Source organism: Pelobates fuscus, chromosome 5, assembly GCF_036172605.1.
Source record: "Pelobates fuscus isolate aPelFus1 chromosome 5, aPelFus1.pri, whole genome shotgun sequence".
Classification (NCBI taxonomy): Eukaryota; Metazoa; Chordata; class Amphibia; order Anura; family Pelobatidae; genus Pelobates; species Pelobates fuscus.
The window spans coordinates 39,500,474-39,515,835 of NC_086321.1; the positions used below are offsets into that span (position 1 = coordinate 39,500,474).

At 46.3% G+C, this 15,362-nt stretch overlaps 1 pseudogene; it reads left to right on the plus strand.

The window, feature by feature from the left end:
* The first annotated feature begins 13,341 nt into the window (after nt 1-13,341).
* LOC134613192 (small Cajal body-specific RNA 11) lies at nt 13,342-13,487 on the plus strand (annotated as a pseudogene).
* Nucleotides 13,488-15,362: the final 1,875 nt, after the last annotated feature.

Consider the following 15,362-nt stretch of genomic DNA (forward strand, 5'->3'; position numbering starts at 1 on the left):
ATAAATACAGTGTATATTGCGTGTCTCATGGTGATGGTCCAAACAATTGAAACTACTTATATATGTTCATCTGAAGGCTACCATTAGTCTTCCAAACTTGTTCGGTAATCTTGAGACACCGTACAGTTCCTGAATGGCATATAGTGCACTAGTTTTCCAGAAGGAAAACAAACTACATTTTTTTTTTTTCCAGATAGCAGGAAGTACCAATTTACCTCGCCTTCTTCCAAAACCACCTAAAAACGTAGTAATCCAGTTTTGAAAAATTATCTGGTGTTCAATGAGATTGTGGAAGATGTTTTGAATAGGTTGATGTTCATTAAATCACTTTTGTTGGGTATCAGGGATTTAGCATCCTGGATAATGGGAGAAAAATGCTTAGCACCATATTATGCATCTTATATAGAAAAATGGCTTAATAGTCATTGACTATTGCAGTACCACACAGGCAGCCATCCGACCAAATGATTGCAACGAGATGGCTACCTTACCTTTTTATATTAATCAAAGTTTTATTGAATGTCAACAATAATTAAATGTAAGCTCTAGATACCTAGCTAGTTGTTTTGAAACTGAATAGAAATGGGAAATAAGGGGGCTGAAAAGTTCTGTAGTGCTGTAGCTAGGGCTTCAGAAAGCCATATGGACTTCACCACTTTAGGTGGAGCTGCAGTGGGTCTCATTTGACATCTATTGGAGGACAGCTTGGGTAAGAAAGAGAAGTCACTTGCAGAGGGGAGATAATGGGCTATGATGGCATGTCTGGCTTAACCTGGGACTGTCGAGTAATAAATAAGCTTTCTCTTCCAGGGAGCCACTACTCAAAGTAAAACTCAAAGTAAATCCAAATACTTAAATGGGTATTTTGGACAACACCAGTTTAATGCATTTGATCGGGTTTAAGCTCATTAATATGCATGCTGTATTTTTTTTGCATGATCGTTTCTTAGATATTTAAAAAATATATAGCTTGTTACTGGATTTCAAAGTTCAAAGCGGGCAGAGAAATGAAAAAGGATGAATGATTGTATCAAATAAAACATTAGTAACATGGATAAAATTTTCATTGCAAAATATAGTGAGGGAATATATGTACTGCTGCTTATACTAAGGGAAAAAAACTATTGTGGGAAAAACTTTATTTCCCTTTAGAGAGAGAATCAGTCTTAAGACCCCTATTTCTAGACATGTGAGCGTGCACCATTAAGGGAACTCAAAAGGGCTATGCTTTTGTGGGCTGGATTTGGTCAAACGAGTCGAGAGATGCAGAGACTGACAGACTCCTGAGACAACGTGAATGCCTATGGATCCATAGATTGATGACCCTTCACTTAAATCAGTCATGTCCAAAGTCCGGTCCCTGGTCCAATTGCGGCCCGCGTTATGGTTTAATACGGCCCCACAGGTAGTTTGGCTAATCTACCTATTGTGGCCCCCAGTGAATCCCCGAGCACCGCTCAGGACCCCTGGGATCTCTGGATCTTTGAACGCCGTGGCCCTGAGTGGCGCACGGGGATTCACTGGGGGGCCAAGATATCGCAAGAACGCAGATGGACGTGCCGTGACCTCAATCTTCGTTCTTGCGATCTCTTGGACGTCACGGGATCTTGTGGACATCATGGGATTCGCGGGATTTGGTTCCTTCTCTCTGCAGAGAATCGACAGAATAAAAAGGTACAGAATAAAGAGGGGCAGAATACAGACAGTACAGAGGTGCAGACTGGCAAAATACAGAGGGGCAGAATAAATACTGTCAGAATACAGAGGGGCAGATTACAGACTGACAGAAAAAAGATGGGGCAGAATACTGACTGAGTACAGAGGTGCAGACTGGCAGAATGCAGGGGGACAGAAGGACATAAAGAGAGAAGGGACAGAGTAAAGAGACAAAATGAAAGAGATCTGAGACAGAATAAAGAGATGAAATGAAAAGTATGCCGTTTGCAATAAACTTTGCATAAAATAGTTCATTCGCATTAAATGTTAATGGTTCAAAGAATGTCAGGCAAAATGGTTGGCCCTCACGCATGTTCACTCAATCAAATCTGGCCCTCTTTGAAAAAAGTTTGGACACCCCTGACTTAAATGAAGGCTTTTCTTTTTCCTTCTATATTTTGCTTAATTAGGATTATACAGCACTCTGGTCTATGGATCCCTTTTGGATTTTTGGTTTATGATCTATCCCTTTCATTTTTGTTTTCCCTGAGTTCTCTTTTTAGGCAAAATTCCGTTTGGACCAGTATTGAAATTGTTTAACTTTGATACAACTACATTCACGCTCCCCCCAACTATTGTTACTGTACAATTGATTAAACAAACTGTTATTCTGACTAATATTGGTGGCTTTTTCTCATTTCATACATTTCTTTATAATATGATTTTAAATTTCATTAACTGATGTATTCATAGGAGGCAGTATGTATGTGTGGATGCAGTGAATATTCGTGACTGCCTTGAAGTAGTACAGGGGAGCAGGATAATGCTCGAGAATTTCCAGCTACAGCTCATGGTTTTAATAACCCTCTTCCTATACCTTTTTTATACTCTGCAAATGGCAATCCCACTGTAGTGTACCTACCTAGAACTGCTTTACAAATCTAGCCCCATCCTCTTATTAGATATCTGGATGGTTGATTAATCTAAAATCTTATTATATTTTTTAATTATTGGGAATATTCAAAGGCAATTATATATATCCCATAGCTGACATTTTCTTCAAATGGTTAAATTGTTGATACATTGAAAATACTATTATATATTGGACTCTATTTAATATTCAAAGACAAAATATTATATTCTATACCTGGCATTTTCTTCAGTATATGAGGCTATATATATATATTTTTTTTTTGTCAATCATATTTTATTGATTTTCCAAATTATCAACAATATCACATAGCTTAATTGACAGACAGAGATTTGTGTGTAACAAGTGCTAACATGGTTACTTCAAGTGTGCAATTATAACATTGTTAAGGAACGTTTCTCAGGAAACCAATTCTAGCTAGGTCGTCTTGTCCTTTGTTGCGTGTCGGTCTCAGTCGGTGTCTACCTGGCCTCAATTGCGTGCACCTTTGATTGGTGGTATGTAACCCTCTCCCCCCTATTATCATCATCTAAGCTCTTGTTTCGTCTCTGCTAGGATATCTCCTTAGTACTTTGATGCCTTTGTCAAGCTAGTCTGTGGTCAAGCTCTGTCCGTGCGGGGGTTACAGCGTTAGGTACTGGCCTCTATACCTCGCGGAGCGTGTTTGGTCAAAGGCTCATTAATGGGGGGGGATATTTGTCGCCCCCTGTGAGTCTTGTATTAGTGGGGTTCCGTGTCGGGTCGGCTAGCTGTGTTTGTGGGTCTGGGTTTGTCCGAGGACCCCTGTCTGTGTGACTTCTGGTTCCTATGCCTACGTGTGTGCACTTATCGTCAACTGCATTTGGGTCGCTCCATGACCAATCTACGGATGCGTGATGGTCTATGGTTCCGCACGAACCCGCGTACAGCCGTATCTACCAATTTGAAGAATGATTGTGGGATTGATATTGGCAGGGTGGCAAAGAGGTACAGCAACCGCGGCAACACGTTCATCCTGACCGCGTTAATACGGCCGAACCAGGTGATGTAGTGTGTCGTCCAGCGTTGGAGGTCCTGTTGTATTTTCCTGAAGAGAGGTAGGAAGTTTAGCTGGTATACCTGTGTCAGGTCTTTCGGCAACCAGGTGCCAAGGTATCGCAGCTTCCCAGCGCACCATTAACGGCATAGCTTCTGACTTGTCGAGGTTGAGCTTCAGATTGGATACTTGGCGGAAGCCGTGGAAAGCCTGTAGCAGGTTGGGTACCGAGATCAAGGGCTGTTCCAGAAAGAATAACATATCATCGGCGTAGGCCGCTACCTTATGTTCCTCCGTGCCCATTCGAACCCCCGTTATACCCCCATCCCGTCTGACCGCCTCCAAGAAAGGTTCCAGGGTGAGGGCAAACAGGAGGGGGGACAGGGGAGGCTATATATTTTTGTGCTAAAATCTCCATTTACAATCATGTCTCTTAAGGTGGTGTCTTCCAAGGAATAATAATCGTTCCAATGGTGGTGTCTTCCCAGGAATAATAATCATTCCAAAGGTGGTGTCTTCCCAGGAATAATAATCGTTCAAAAGGTGGTGTCTTCCCAGCAATAATAATCGTTCCAAAGGTGGTGTCTTCCCAGCAATAATAATCGTTCCAAAGGTGGTGTCTTCCCAGGAATAATAATCATTCCAAAGGTTGTGTCTTCCCAGCAATAATAATCGTTCCAAAGGTGGTGTCTTCCCAGCAATAATAATCATTCAAAAGGTGGTGTCTTCCCAGGAATAATATTCATTCCAAAGGTGATGTCTTCCCAGCAATAATAATTGTTCCAAAGGTGGTGTCTTCCCAGGAATAATAATAGTTCCAAAGGTGGTGTCTTCCCAGCAATAATAATCGTTCCAAAGGTGGTGTCTTCCCAGCAATAATAATCGTTCCAAAGGTGGTGTTTCCCAGGAATAATAATTGTTCCAAAGGTGGTGTCTTCCCAGCAATAATAATCATTCAAAAGGTGGTGTCTTCCCAGCAATAATAATCGTTCCAAAGGTGGTGTCTTCCCAGCAATAATAATCGTTCCAAAGGTGGTGTCTTCCCAGGAATAATAATCATTCCAAAGGTTGTGTCTTCCCAGCAATAATAATCGTTCCAAAGGTGGTGTCTTCCCAGCAATAATAATCATTCAAAAGGTGGTGTCTTCCCAGGAATAATATTCATTCCAAAGGTGATGTCTTCCCAGCAATAATAATTGTTCCAAAGGTGGTGTCTTCCCAGGAATAATAATAGTTCCAAAGGTGGTGTCTTCCCAGCAATAATAATCGTTCCAAAGGTGGTGTCTTCCCAGCAATAATAATCGTTCCAAAGGTGGTGTTTCCCAGGAATAATAATTGTTCCAAAGGTGGTGTCTTCCCAGCAATAATAATCATTCAAAAGGTGGTGTCTTCCCAGCAATAATAATCGTTCCAAAGGTGGTGTCTTCCTAGCAATAATAATCGTTCCAAAGGTGGTGTCTTCCCAGGAATAATAATCATTCCAAAGGTTGTGTCTTCCCAGCAATAATAATCGTTCCAAAGGTGGTGTCTTCCCAGCAATAATAATCATTCAAAAGGTGGTGTCTTCCCAGGAATAATATTCATTCCAAAGGTGATGTCTTCCCAGCAATAATAATTGTTCCAAAGGTGGTGTCTTCCCAGGAATAATAATAGTTCCAAAGGTGGTGTCTTCCCAGCAATAATAATCGTTCCAAAGGTGGTGTCTTCCCAGCAATAATAATCGTTCCAAAGGTGGTGTTTCCCAGGAATAATAATTGTTCCAAAGGTGGTGTCTTCCCAGCAATAATAATCGTTACATAATTTAGACCTTCACTAAAGGAATGTGTGTGTAACGGAGCTCCGTTTACTCCGACCGAGTACCCTCCGTTGATGGATGCTCCTAGCGCTCTCAGAGGACTCCAAGCACTGCAGACGACACCACAACCACCGCAGGCTCCACAACCGCCGTAGCTTAACTGGAGCCGCGCCGTCTTCCGTCCACCCTGGATCGGCTTCTGTCCTCCAGGACCGTGTGGGAAAGACCTCTCCTCCAGGAGAGCGTAACAGGAACAAGCTCTTAAAAGAGCTAAGTGATTAAGAGCTCAGGGGAATATGCAGAGCATAGCAATCCCCAGTGTGATATAGCAGTTCCCTCCAATAACGAGACAAGGCTACGTATTGAGGGTCAGAAGAGGTCTCAGATGCTGGAACACCCAGCCTGGCTTTTATTGAGGTTACATGCAAATAGGACACTCCCAGGGGGAGGCATAAAATCACCAATCACACATCTGGTGCAGCCCACACATTCCCTCCCCTCAGATAAACAGTTAAACCAATTATTACATACAATAAAAATACAGTAACTTTAAAACCATACTGTAACTTTAAAACCATACATTCAATTTCAATAAAAGTTGCATATTCAGACTCAGCATACATCAAACATAAACACTTCCAAAAATCAGCCAAATCCCTCCAGTGGATCAAACGTTAGCTGGAAGTACTTTATGACCGACCGCAAGCACAATTTCCTGCCCAAAACAGTTCCATAGATTTGGGCTGTGCGGCCGGTCAATTTCATGCCGAAAAACAACTAAGTCCCATTTCGAACGGGACTTAGTCTCTGGAGCTGCAAGTTTAGTATGGGAGAAGGTAAGGGTCAGCGGTGTTCGGCAAAATGTGTAGCCGATTTTGGTTCCACAGAATCTTTAGCATACACCGCTGACCGCATTCGAATGACTAAAATGGCCACCGCCACGTGTTCGGCTGCCGAATGGCGGCCACCCAGCGCTCGGCAATTAACCTGCAGTAACCTCACAGCCTGGGAGGTAAATTGCCTGCACACTTTAGCTTCTGGGTGGTCCGCCTGTGTGGTACTTGGTTCAGTAAGCCCTATTTACTGAACCAAGTGGGAGAAAGCCAGGGGCAAGTTATTTTACAGGTCTGGGGACATAGTCTTAAAGGGACATTGTTCAGCAAAGTCACAATATGTCCCCAGACGGTTCTTAAAGGGCCATACACACCCAATAAATGTTAATAAGTTTTCAGGGGCACAATCTTCCAGGGGCCATAGTCATGAGGCAGGAGGCTGGCAAACATGCTTCTCCACAATCCAGGGAAGCAGGGCAATTTCTCATTTAAAGGGCCAGTTACAAATAGCGATTTGTAACAGTGTGGTTTTTGAATTTTGAATTTTTTCTATTTAAATAAGAATTAAGCTATTTTCCTAAACTCTTAATCAGATCTAAGTACTCACCACTTCACTTTGATTGTAGCAACTTTCCAACTACCAACAACTTTTTATTGGGTGTACCAATCATTGTGAATATTATTTACAATCACAAATTATTTGGATTTTATTCCATTTTTCTGCCACGGGTGCTGTAGTGAATGTATAGTATTCTGATTAATGGAATTTTGGAATCTATCTCATTATTCAATATCTTCGAGAACAGTTTTGCTGTGAGAGTCTATCCTAGCTAGATACCTCTATTTTAAAGGTCAATTTGATTATTTTTTTAATTATTTTTTGTATTATTTATTTTTGTGTGCATTTGATTTACAGACATCCTGTCAATGCCCCAACAGCAGTGACAAGCAAGCAATTAGACAAAGCTTAACATATGTATGGCATTTGAGTATGCTGCACATTTTTCATTTTTCATTTTTTTTTAGAACATAGTTTAGAGTCCCGTTAAATTCATGTCTAGGCTTTATAGTGAGAGGTAAATATTGAGTTATGCTGTATCAGACATGGTAAGTATAGGTATAAGATAGTGTTAAAACAAGTAGCAGGTTTGATTTTGCTTATTATGCGTTAGCTTGGAGACAAGATTAAGGAACAGGCTTCTTGAGACATCTACACAGCTAGGGTACAACATTCATGGCAAACCACAACATCTTTGTTCTTATCTACTGCACTACAGGGAGCCCTGAGCGGTAAGAGCAAAAATAAGGGGGTGATCTGTGGCTGAGAGCTTGCAACATATTAATAGATAAAAACACTCATCATAATACATTCAGGGTCTGTACACGTTTTCCACCCCACTCCATCTCTTGAGGCTGGATCTTTCTGTCCTAGGTTGTGGCTGAATTGGGGTTGGTGTGTGGCAGCTGGTTCTGTGCATTGGCTTTTTGGACCTGTTTTCGTGAGCGGTGCTTGCCCCAACACTTGCGGTGTTCTCCCTTCCGTCAGTGAGAAGGGGGTTTTCCCTTCCGCTTTCGCCCCCCTGGGGTCTGCTGTTGTAGTGGTGTTGCTTCTGAGCTCTCCAGCTCCCGCCATTCGGGTGCTGTATAGAGACTATCCAGGCATGTTATCAGCTTCTCTCCGCAGTATATGGGATCCGCTTTGCATGTGGCCGCAGCCATCTTAGGTGAGCGGATTGTCTCTGCAGCCTCCCGGCCCTGCCCATCTGGTAGGGCCCGTGTGTGCAGATGCTGGGCTGTGTGGATGCCGTGGTGGACTGGAATGACCCCCGCCAGTCCAAAGGGGGGGGGGAGGATCAGCGGTGTCCTGCACGACTTCGGGGCTGGGAGACTGGCCGCATCTCCCGCCCCGCATCAACTGCTAGGTCCCAAGTCGGACGTGCCTCGGTAAGTGCGCCCGGAAAGTGCATAGTGCCTTCGCCCCGTTCCCACTGGGTGCTCCGTAGGGTGGGTAGTTGAAGTACTCGTTTAACTTGGCTGAATTGCTGCAAATTGGGTGCATTTGTCGGCCTCTTGATCAGAGCTCCGGTTAGCTGCGACTTGTCCGCATGGTGGTCTAGCTCCGCCCCTGATTATTTCTTTTTAACATGAGTTTTTGCCTTGTTGGGATGCTATGATAAAACTCTTATGAGTTTTTTAAGGTGTGTGTGATACGTTCATTTGATATACTGACACCTTTTGAGTGTCTCATGTCTAGATTTTAGCCTAGCCTTGATTTTGACCAACCATACAATATTTTAAAGGACCACTATAGTCACCCAGACCACTTCAGCTCAATGAAGTGGTCTTGGTGCCAGGTCCCCCAGGTTTTAACCCTGCAGCTTTAAACATAGCCATTTTAGAGAAACTACTATGTTACATTGCAGGGTTAATCCAGCCTCTAGTGGCTGTCTAGACAGCCGCTAGAGGTACTTACCCGATGCTCAGTACAAAAATCGCATTGAGCACGCAAAACGTCAATAGGAAAGCATTGAGTAATGCTTTCCTATGGGCGGTTTAAATGCGCGCATGGCTCTGGCCGCACACGCGCATTCGGCTCCACTTGGGAGCTGACGTCAGTTTGTGATAGAAGTCATAGTAGGTAATGCACATTTTTTTGTAAAATGACATGAAGACTATTTTTCATCATAAGTAGCTATGAGTGGAGGTACCATCGTGCAAGCAGCGAAGTTGGGTGGCAGCACATGGAAACAGGCTAATTTACAGGTCTAACTGTTAGAGGCAAGACCCAGTCAAAATAATCTCATAACTCAGCTTGTTAGAAGAAAAAAGGAAAGTAAATAGATAAACATGTGACACCGCATTCAGATCATACAGATTAACTGCACCCGTTATCACATAGCTCTGCCTCGTTCCGCGGTGCGTTGGGTCAGGCTGGGGCGAAGCCGCCATGAGGACGCTCGGTCGTCGTTGCTGTTCTCGGACTGGTAAGGTAGTGGTGCCTGAGCGGTGGGCTATGCGGGTCCAGAAATCTTGGCAGACCTTGTCGAATCTCATCTCAAAGTCTTGTACCCAGTCCCTGGTCTCTGGGTTTGCTGTACTTAACAGAAATGGCGGGCTGGCGGCCATCTTTGAGTCTCCATGCAGCTTCATGAGCGGCAAAGTCAAGGGGCTTTGGTAGTGATCCCACTGGGGACCGGGATATCCCCCACCGGTCAAGAGGTGGGGTGACAGGGCACCAAGGAAGTCTATTCAGGATGTTCGGCACCTGGCTGGAGATTGGCCACCTCTCCTAAGCCGCAGGCCTGCCATCCTGGTAGGTCACTCGGCCAGACTGTAGACTATGCTTGTACATGCAGAAGTTTTGGGGATTCTTAATGTCTCCTCTTTGTTAGTTGCGGTCTGTGCTTGGTTTAGAGCTTTTTGTGGGTTTTTTCAGTTGATTTAGCTGGTTAAAGCTTACTCTTTGCAGGAGCTCCAAGCAAACACGTCTGGCCTGCTTGAGAGTCAGGCCCCACCCCCACTTCATGCTCTTTTTTTTTCTTTTATTTATGTTTAACCTAATTAAAGCGGCACTGTCATGCCGAACTTACCTTTCCTCAATCTCTTCCTCTTCTCCCCCTCTCTCAGGATCTGTTCTTCTTTTCTTCCTGTCTTCTTTAGTTTTCTTTAAAACCATAAGACAAAGTAGGGACTCTTTGTCTTATGGGATTCCTCCGCTTGACCAGCTCTGACCAGCGGAGGAGCAAAGTGTGCTTCATTTCCGCTGGTCAGAGCAATTTTCCCATGATCCCTAGCTTTCCTCCCTGTTCCCACAATGCTTCCTGTCAGTATTGCCGAACGTCCTGTCACTTAGACAGAACGCCGGCAAAACTGCCGAATTGCATCCTAACAGAATTCTCCATTGGTGTTAGGATGCAATTCGGTACTTTGTTCGTATCGGAATTTCATTCTAATGAATGAAACTCCGATCCTATTCATTGCCGCGGCTGCAACTTGCAGCCGCTTAGTAGATAACTCCCTAATTCCCACGGTATCAGGGAGCTATCTACTAAAAGGCTGAAAGACCTAAATTGGTCTTTCAGCCAAATTTACTAATACTAAGTAAAGATTACTTAGTATTAGTAAATAATATGCCCCTACTCGCTATACCGCGAGTAGGGGCATGTCTAGTAAGCAGTGAGCAGCCTGTGGCTGCTCACTGTAAAAAAACAAAAAAAACAAAAAAAAACTAATAAACACCCCCCCTCCCCTGCGCGGGGGTTAAAGATGGGGGGGGGGGGACCTACTGTCCCCCCCCCCCGGCCCCCACCCCTGCGCGGTGGGTGGGGGCCCTAATAAAACAATAAGGGGGGGGGACCTACTGTCCTCCCCCCCGGCCCCCACCCCTGCGCGGTGGGTGGGGGCCCTAATAAAACAATAAGGGGGGGGACCTACTGTCCTCCCCCCCTGGCCCCCACCCCTGCGCGGTGGGTGGGGGCCCTAATAAAACAATAAGGGGGGGGACCTATTGTCCTCCCCCCCTGGCCCCCACCCCTGCGCGGTGGGTGGGGGCCCTAATAAAACAATAAGGGGGGGGGACCTATTGTCCTCCCCCCCTGGCCCCCACCACTGCGCGGTGGGTGGGGGCCCTAATAAAACAATAAGGGGGGGGGACCTATTGTCCTCCCCCCCTGGCCCCCACCCCTGCGCGGTGGGTGGGGACCCTAATAAAACAATAAGGGGGGGGGGACCTATTGTCCTCCCCCCCTGGCCCCCACCCCTGCGCGGTGGGTGGGGGCCCTAATAAAACAATAAGGGGGGGGGACCTATTGTCCTCCCCCCTGGCCCCCACCCCTGCGCGGTGGGTGGGGGCCCTAATAAAACAATAAGGGGGGGGGACCTACTGTCCTCCCCCCCTGGCCCCCACCCCTGCGCGGTGGGTGGGGGCCCTAATAAAACAATAAGGGGGGGGGACCTATTGTCCTCCCCCCCTGGCCCCCACCCCTGAGCGGTGGGTGGGGGCCCTAATAAAACAATAAGGGGGGGGGACCTACTGTCCTCCCCCCCTGGCCCCCACCCCTGCGCGGTGGGTGGGGGCCCTAATCAAACAATAAGGGGGGGGGGATCCTACTGTCCTCCCCCCTGGCCCCCACCCTTGCGCGGTGGGTGGGGGCCCTAAATGACCCCCCCCCATCAAGGTGACTAGGGGTCCCAAGCCCCTAGTCACCCCCCACCCAAAACATTCTATCCCCTACCTACCCCCCTCACCCTAAAAATAGTGAGGGGGGAATAAAATAACTAACCTGTAAAAAAAAAAAATTAAACTTACCATTTGACGTCTTCTTTTTTCTAAATTCTTCTTACTTCAGCCCCCCAAAAGGCCAAATAAAAATCCATAAACCCGTCGCACTTTAAAAAAAAAAAAAAAAAAAAACCGAGCGCAAACAAAAATTAATCCCTCTTCACCCATGGAGGGCACGCCGCGTACTGAGCTCCGCAGGGCGGGTCAAGGCTTATAAAGCCTTGCCCCGCCCTGCAATTAGGCTTAGAACACAATGATTGGTTGGTTTAAGCCAATCAGAGTGCTCTGTGTCATTTTACACAGCGTGGGAAAATTAAAAAGAACTTTCCCACGCTGTGTAAAATGACAGATCACTGTGATTGGATGGTTTTCAAGCCATCCAATCACAGTGCTCTGTGTCATTTTACAAGCGTGGGAAAATTCCAAAGAACTTTCCCACGCTTGTAAAATGACACAGAGCAGTGTGATTGGATGGATTTCAAGCCATCCAATCACAGTGCTCTGTGTCATTTTACACAGCGTGGGAAAATTGAACTTTCCCACGCTGTGTAAAATGACACAGAGCACTGTGATTGGATGGTTTGAAATCCATCCAATCACAGTGCTCTGTGTCATTTTACAAGCGTGGGAAAGTTCTTTGGAATTTTCCCACGCTTGTAAAATGACACAGAGCACTGTGATTGGATGGCTTGAAAACCATCCAATCACAGTGATCTGTCATTTTACACAGCGTGGGAAAGTTCTTTTTAATTTTCCCACGCTGTGTAAAATGACACAGAGCACTCTGATTGGCTTAAACCAACCAATCATTGTGTTCTAAGCCTAATTGCAGGGCGGGGCAAGGCTTTATAAGCCTTGACCCGCCCTGCGGAGCTCAGTACGCGGCGTGCCCTCCATGGGTGAAGATGGATTAATTTTTGTTTGCGCTCGGTTTTTTTTTTTTGTTTTTTTAAAGTGCGACGGGTTTATGGATTTTTATTTGGCCTTTTGGGGGGCTGAAGTAAGAAGAATTTAGAAAAAAGAAGACGTCAAATGGTAAGTTTAATTTTTTTTTTTTTTTACAGGTTAGTTATTTTATTCCCCCCTCACTATTTTTAGGGTGAGGGGGGTAGGTAGGGGATAGATTGTTTTGGGTGGGGGGTGACTAGGGGCTTGGGACCCCTAGTCACCTTGATGGGGGGGGGTCATTTAGGGCCCCCACCCACCGCGCAAGGGTGGGGGCCAGGGGGGGAGGACAGTAGGTCCCCCCCCCCTTATTGTTTTATTAGGGCCCCCACCCACCGCTCAGGGGTGGGGGCCGGGGGGGAGGACAGTAGGTCCCCCCCCCTTATTGTTTTATTAGGGCCCCCACCCACCGCTCAGGGGTGGGGGCCGGGGGGGAGGACAGTAGGTCCCCCCCCTTATTGTTTTATTAGGGCCCCCACCCACCGCGCAGGGGTGGGGGCCAGGGGGGGGGACAGTAGGTCCCCCCCCTTATTGTTTTATTAGGGCCCCCACCCACCGCTCAGGGGTGGGGGCCGGGGGGGAGGACAGTAGGTCCCCCCCCTTATTGTTTTATTAGGGCCCCCACCCACCGCTCAGGGGTGGGGGCCGGGGGGGAGGACAGTAGGTCCCCCCCCCTTATTGTTTTATTAGGGCCCCCACCCACCGCGCAGGGGTGGGGGCCAGGGGGGGGGACAGTAGGTCCCCCCCCTTATTGTTTTATTAGGGCCCCCACCCACCGCTCAGGGGTGGGGGCCGGGGGGGAGGACAGTAGGTCCCCCCCCTTATTGTTTTATTAGGGCCCCCACCCACCGCTCAGGGGTGGGGGCCGGGGGGGAGGACAGTAGGTCCCCCCCCCTTATTGTTTTATTAGGGCCCCCACCCACCGCGCAGGGGTGGGGGCCAGGGGGGGGGGACAGTAGGTCCCCCCCCCTTATTGTTTTATTAGGGCCCCCACCCACCGCGCAGGGGTGGGGGCCAGGGGGGGGGACAATAGGTCCCCCCCCTTATTGTTTTATTAGGGCCCCCACCCACCGCGCAGGGGTGGGGGCCAGGGGGGGAGGACAATAGGTCCCCCTCCCCTTATTGTTTTATTAGGGCCCCCACCCACCGCGCAGGGGTGGGGGCCGGGGGGACAGTAGGTCCCCCCCTTATTACCATTTTTTTTTTTTTTTTTACAGTGAGCAGCCACAGGCTGCTCACTGTTTAGTGGACATGCCCCTACTCGCGGTATAGCGAGTAGGGGCATTGGGGAGATTTTAATCTCCCTTGTCCTATTATGGGGGTCATATTGACCCCCATAGAGTGAGGGGGGACATGGGGGGCTTAGGAAGTGGCGAGGAGCACTGCTCCCTGCCGCTTCTATAGTTACATATTACAAGGAGGGAGCTGCACGCCGGTAGCTCCCTCCTTGTAATAAACTGAACGAACAAACTAACACTGATACTCAGTGTTAGTTTGTTCATCTGATTTTTTCTATTCATTCATTCGTCTGTCTGATGAATGAATGAATAGATGAAATTCCCGTTCGCATGTCCAGATGTTTCACTGGGCATGTGCGGGAATCTCACAGTCTGTGTAGTGTGGGTAGATGACGTGTCCCACAGGGACTTCACCTACCCACACAAAGATGGCGGCGCCCTGAATAAAGATCGGGGCAGAAGATAAAGAATTAAAAAGAGGTAATGTGGGGGGCTTAGGGGCATTTGGGGGTGACTAGGGGGTCGATTGGATGTAGTGGAGGCGGGAGGGGGGTTAAAAAAAAAACGGGATTCGGCATGACAGTGCCGCTTTAATGTGATTTTCTCAGTTACCAACGAAGTGACATTTTAATTGTAGTAATTTCATTGAATCAAGCTCCCTAGTGGGGCCTGTCTTCATTAGATGTTATTTACCCAAGTGATGCTTTTGCTGAGGTCTAGGAGTCTACGAATAAATGTGTTAAGGGAAATTAAGGTAGACCCTCCACAGATTGCTTCTGGTGTAGACAATTTAGTCATTGCTCTGGGGGAATGAGCATTAATTGTTTCTGATAGTGATTTACCTTGAGAACTGTAAGCCAACTAAATAGCTTCCATTTTCTAAAATGCTTTTGAGGCTTTTTGAGCCTGTAGTCCTTTGTTAGGATATTTGTGGACAGACTGTGAACATATGACATAACTAGGTATAAATAATCATGTCTAAATTCCCTGTTCTAAATTGTAGTCTCACACATTAAGCCATGCTGGGGGGAAAAAAGGGTGTCAAAGCCATAGAGAGTGTTGTTTGTTGCAGAAATCTTGCTATTTATTAGGTGTGGAAACATGTATACAAGGTACTTGTTTTCTACACAATAGAAGCTGCAAAGGTTTCTGTGATGGTCAATCTCTTATCAAATGCCTCTGTTGTTAAAGACACACACAACCAACATTCCATATTCACTAGCATTGTGGACATAATGAGGGATAACTATTACATGTCAAGGTTGTCTCACAAGTGCCAACCTTGACATCGGATTTTTCCCAAGGATGTATCTCTTGAAACAGCATTGAAACTGGATAGTTGGAATCCGTTAGACTTAAAGGAACACTATAGTCACCTAAATTACTTTAGCTAAATAAAGCAGTTTTGGTGTATAGATCATTCCCCTGCAATTTCACTGCTCAATTCACTGTCATTTAGGAGTTAAATCACTTTGTTTTTATTTTATGCAGCCCTAGCCACACCTCCCCTGGCTATGATTGACAGAGCCTGCATGAAAAAAAAAACTGGTTTCACTTTCACACAGATGTAATTTACCTTAAATAATTGTATCTCAATCTCTAAATTGAACTTTAATCACATACAGGAGGCTCTTGCAGGGTCTAGCAAGCTATTAACATAGCAGGGGA